The sequence below is a fragment of the Cebus imitator genome, unplaced genomic scaffold, assembly GCF_001604975.1.
Source record: "Cebus imitator isolate Cc_AM_T3 unplaced genomic scaffold, Cebus_imitator-1.0 Scaffold249, whole genome shotgun sequence".
In the NCBI taxonomy this organism is placed as follows: domain Eukaryota; kingdom Metazoa; phylum Chordata; class Mammalia; order Primates; family Cebidae; genus Cebus; species Cebus imitator.
Genome location: NW_016107564.1, coordinates 3,170,229 through 3,176,314, shown reverse-complemented (window position 1 = coordinate 3,176,314; position 6,086 = coordinate 3,170,229).

Sequence of the window (6,086 nt, the reverse complement as noted above, 5' to 3'; positions counted from 1 at the left end):
CCTCCCAAGTAGCTGGGATTACAGGCGCCCACCACCATGCCAGGTTAATTTTTGTATATTTTTAGTAGAGTCGGGCTTCCATCATGTTGGTCAGGTTGGTCTTGAACTTCTGATCTCATGATCTGCCTGCCTCAGCCTCCCAAAGTGCTGGGATTACAGGTGTGAGTCACCATGCCCAGCAGTCCCTTATTTGTTAAGCCTTTGAGCATTTGACATTTTCCTTCCATAAGACTTAATGTGATGAAAATAGCTGAGCATATGAATGACAGCACTCTGCTTACTTGCTGACTCTGGCCTTTACTCTAGATTCACCTGGTCCTTGAGTTTGCACCCTGCTTCCAGCATACCCTCCCTGCAGCTTGTTGAGGGGCGATATGTTTTGGCTGTGTCCCCATCCAAATCTCATCTTGAATTGTAGATCCCATAATCCCCTCATCATGACAGGGACCCAATGGGAGGTAATTGAATCATGGGGGTAGGTTTTTCCTGTGGTATTCTCATGATAGTGAATGCGCCTCATGAGAACTGATGGCTTTATGACAGGCAGTTCTGCACACACTCTCTTGCCTGCTGCCGTGTAAGACATACCTTTGCTTTTTCTTCACCTTCCACCATGATTGTGAGGCTTCCCCAGCCATGTGGAACTGTAAGTCTACTAACCTTCTTTCCTTTATAAATCATACAGTCTTGGGTATTTCGTCATAGCAGTATGAAAATGGACTAATACAAGGGGCTCTGGTGTCACCTCCATTTCTCAGCCATTGATTTTTTTTCTTCCTTTTTCTTTTTACCCTTTTATGATTGGGAAATTTCAAATCTGCACCAAACAGACCCCTGATACCTATTACCCAGCATTAATAAATTTACTGACTTGAATTGACTTCAGTGTATCCTTACAATGTTCATTAGCATTCCTTGCATCTCTAGGTCACCCTACTAGGGGATTTTTCCTTAGAATTCAATGTTAATTTTGCCTACTTTGTTTTCTTTTTTTTTTTTTTAACCCCTCTTCAAATTAGGTATCTCTGAAAGCAACAAATCCTCTTTTTAGGTCTATGTATTTTAGTACTTCTTGACAGTATAAAATGGCTCCTGAAATGTTATGCAGAATGACATGCATGTAAATGTTACCTTCTGCAAATTGGTAACTCAGTTAATCTCTAAAATCCTCTAACCTCAGCTCAGTTCTCCAAGGCCTTGGTTCCTTAGGCTTATGATCATTACTTTGTCACATTCAGATAGATCCAGGGTTTTTGTTGTTGCTGCTCCTATTGCATTTTCTTTTGAGATTATTATTTTGCTAACCACTATCATTATTTCCCATTTAATAGAGTTTAATTGGGTAGCTACAGTGTGTAAGCAGCCAGGTCCAAACAAAAAGTTTCTGGGGTGGGTTGAAGTCACCTCTATGTACATAAGTGTCAAGGAGAGCACCTGACTGGCACAGACTAAATGCTCACCGAAAGCTCACCGAGAAAATGTCTTTACTTCCAGCAGTACATCTGAACATCACCATCTGTATTTTCATGGTAAGGCCTTCCATCTTGGAAGCAGGGAGTGGAATTTGAAAACACATTAGCCATTGATTGGCTTTGACTTTGAGCAAGCAGGTCTTTTCTGCCAGTTCTCCACGTTCAGTTACTTCATCTGGCCTCTTGGGAGCTATTTGAACAGGCCAGGCCTGCTCCTGCCCCAGGGCCTGGCTTTGGTTGTCCTCTGTCCTCACCACCTGGCTCACTCCTCACCCCCTGCAGGACTCAACCTGAAACCCTTTCTCAGTGAGACCTGCTGGAATTGCTGCTTTCAAGGCTCTCTTCTTCATTCTTTTCTTCTCTAATTTAGAGCACTTATCGACTTCTAACAACTGTGTGTAAATGTTGAAGGCAGGGATAATAATGTTTTTTTCCATGGATAGGTCCCATGTGCTAGCGCCAAAGCTGGCCTGGGCACACTGCAGGTGCTCAATAACTATTTGTTGGATGAATGAAAGAATGAATGAATGATTTNTAATCACTGAGCAAGAATTTCTGAAGCACTTTCTTAAGACTTGTGTTCCTGAGGGCTGATTTAGCATAGTGGTTAAAGGTTTGGCCTGCAGGACTGGTCAGACCCAAGTCAGAATTGCACTTCTACCACTTGCCAGCTGGGTGATCTTAGGCAGGTCAATTTCTCTGAGCATCAGTTACTCCATCTGTAAAAATGACACTGTTACGGGTTAAATAATGTATGCCAAAAAGATATTAAGAGTCCTAATGCCAGTACCTGTGAATGTGACCTTATTTGGAAATAGGTTCTTTGCAGATGATCAAGTTAAGACGAGGTCTTTAGGGTGGACCCACATCTATTCTGACTGGTGTCCTTTTAAAAAGAAGGAAAAATGGACACAGGGACAGGCAGGTACAGAAGGAAGATGATGGCTAGACACAGGGAGTATTCCATCTAAAAGCCAAGGAACATCTGGGACGATGAAAAGCTGGGAGAGAGTCCTGGAGCAGATTCGCCGTCACCACTTTCAGGAGGAGCCAGCACTGCTGACAGCTCGATTTTGGCCTCCAGACTGTGAGACGATACATTTCTGCTGTTTAAGCCGCTTGTCTGTGGTACTTTGTTATGGTGGCTCCAGGAAATGAATACAGACACCATTTTATATGGTTTCATAACATCTATGGATATGCCTGCTCATGTAACACTCACGCATCTGGACGTGTTTGTTCATGTCTACTTTTCTTTCTAAACTGTGAGTTCTATGAGGGCAGGGACTGTTTACTGGTGTATTCCCACCACTTAGCAGGTGTTATCCACTTAGGTGGTGTTATCCACCACCATCCTGGTGCATAACATACTCAATGTGCTTCTGTTTAGTCTGCTGGGTAATACCTACTTCCTAGGATTGTCTTAAACATTAAATAAAATATATGTGTAAGGTGCTTAGAGTAGTAGTTGCCTGGACAAATGGAAGTAAGAGTGTAGAGCCTGGTTCTGTGAACTTCAATTTCCTTCTCTGGAAAATGGGGATTAAAATGCCCCCCCCATGAGGGTTTAATTAAATAACAGAATGTATGGAAACTACTTCACTCAGGGCCTGAGAGATGGTAGATAGTCAACAAATGGCAGCAACATGGACATGAAACTACCCCATGGATATATTTCATTGATCTTTTAGACAGCCTTTGCTGTTGCTACATTTATTTGTCTGCTTAAAGAGCTTATAATTTTAGTTTATTGCCTCTACTTTCCTCTGGGATTTATTGAGGACTATCATCTGCTAAGCAATTTCTCATTCAGTCCATAGGATATTTTATTAATAGTCCTTCTGTTCTTTTTTCTAAGTGCTTCTATGCACAATCAAACTTATGAGTAAAATTTGGAGTTTTGGCAAATGCTGGTCTATATTCATAACAAGCCTCCAGCCCCATGTGCTGCAAACATCCAAGTGAAGAATACAAGGAGATGAGTACATTCCCTGAGACAGTTCACTTTGTAATTGTCCTGGGGCAGGCTGTCACTGGGGGTGATATTGCATAAATGTGAGAACTCCCCAGCATCGACCTTATGAACTTCTTACTCTTGTTGTTTTGGCTGTCAGGGTGTACAACTAAGAGGTCTGTATGGTTAGAGGCTTAATTATCCGCCATCGTGAAGTCCAAGTTTCCCACAGTAGCCTTGATTTTCTCTCACACTTGGGCAGTACAAACCCTCTCTTCTGTGTTGTAGTAGGAAGGGTCCTGATGAGGATTCTGAAAGCTTTGAGCACTGGTCTGCCCCTTCTGTGACTCTGAGCAAATCGTGTATTCTCTGCACCTCAACTCTTTTATCTGCCCAATGGACTAATAATATCTACCAGTTGGCTTGTTTTGAAGATTACAGGAGAAAATAAGTATCTATTAACTGTAAAAATCCTGTAACCACAAGAAACTCCCCTGTCCACAGGGCCAGGTAGGTACCATAACTGGGTCAAGTAGGGTGGAGGCACAGGCAAGTCTGCTTCAATTCATGACCATAGTGCTAAGCATTTGCCAAGACTGCTACCAGGGACTCCTTGATTAATATATCTGATAATTTTCTGCCTGAACTCAATAATTTCACCTATGACTTTAAAAAAAGTCAAACCCTAGGTTTTGAACATATTTGGTTGTCACAATCAGGAGTGAGGGATGTTGTATCTGACGGGGTTGAATCTAGGAATGCTTTTAAACATGGCAGAATGCACAGGAAAACCTCCCTCCACAGCAGGGAATTATTCAGCCTCCAGAGTCAAGAGTACTGAGATTTAAAAACTCCAATCTAGAACAATTTTCTGACTTAACTTGTAATTCTTCTTCCTTCTATATGAAAGTGTTCTGGAAATCTCCCTCAAATTTTACCCAGGTTGGAACGCATTAGGCAGTCTCACTATTTGACTCACTCTCCAAGCACAGCTTCTGCAAATATACCCCATCCAGCCAACCCTGCCTTAATGCTCCCTGCTCTTGATCTTCATGGGCAGGGTGGTTCTATTCAAATTCCAAGGATGGATGTTTTATCAACATTTGAACTTACTTCCCAGACACTTTCCTTGATCTTCAAGAACCTCGTCCCTGTTAATTAAGAAACAACAAATCATTGCTCTCAAAAGTCAAAAGGAATGTATTAGAATCTAGCTCTTTGAATATTTCCCTTTGTCTCTAGCAGTTACTTAGAGCCTTGAGTCAAAGCTTGCTCCAAATGGGACTGCTGTTGGAAGGGGTTCAGAAGAAAACTTGACAGGAATCTTTGGTGTGAGGCCGGCAGCATCTGTGTCCCAGCTACTACAATCCCAGATCAATATGAGAGTCTCTTGAAAGGTTTAGAGGTAGCTGTGCATTTCACCTTCCCAGTGTTTATTCAAATTTTAACTACAAATTAATTGCGAAATGTTTAAAATTTGCTATTTGCATCGCTAGAGACAATAAGCCCCATTAGGACTTCTAAATTATAATTTTCAAGGAATTACAGAGAAGACTTTCATGCAAATATATACTGAACACAAGTCAAAGATTTTACTCAACTCATTAATGAATGAAGGAACCAGTAAGATGTTGTGACTGGACTGGTTCAAAGGGCAATTTGAAGAACAAACATTTATCTTGACAATTGAGGATTCTGAAATGAATATTTAAATTTTTTAATTCTTAATTTGTGTGGGTACGTAGTAGGTGTCTATGGTCATGGGGTTCAGGAGCTGCTCTGACACAAGGATGCAATGTATAATAATCACATAGGGTAAATTGGCTATCCATCCCCTCAAGCATCTTTTGTGTTGCAAACAATCCAATTATACTCTTAGTTATTTTAAAATGTGCAATTAAATTATTTTTGACCATAGTCACCCTGTTGTGCTAGCAAATACCAGATTTTATTCATTCTTTCTAATTTTTGTGCCCATTAGCCATCCCTACTTACCCCCTCCCCCCCACCCCCCCGACTCTACTACCCTGCTCAGCCTCCGCTAACTATCATTCTAATCTCCATCTCCATGAGTTCAATTGTTTTCATTTTTACCTCTCACACATAAGTGAGAACATTAGTTTGCCTTTCTGTGCCTGGCTTATTTCATTTAACATAATGACCTCCAGTTCCATTCATGTTACTACAAATGACAGGATCTTATTTATTTTATGGCTAAATAGTACTTCACTGCATGCATATAATATATATATATAATATATATATGTGTGTGTGTGTGTAGCATATTTTCTTTATCCATTCGGACAGTTAGGTTGCTTCCAAATATTGGGTATTGTGAACAGCGCTGCAGCAAACGTGGGAGTGCAGAAATCTCTTCCATAGACTGATTTCCTTTCTTTTGGGTATGTACCCAGCAGTGGGATTGCTGGATCATGTCATAGCTTTATTTTTAGTGTTTTGAGGTACCTCCAAACTGTTCTTCATAATGGTTGCACTAATTTACGTTCCCACCAACAGTGTATGAGGGTTCCCTTTTCACCATGTCTTCACCATCAATTGTTATTGCTTGTCTTTCAAATAAAAGCCATTTTAACTGGAATGAGATGATATTTCTTTCCTTCTTTCTTTCTTTTTCTTTTTCTGTTTTTTTTTTTTTTTTT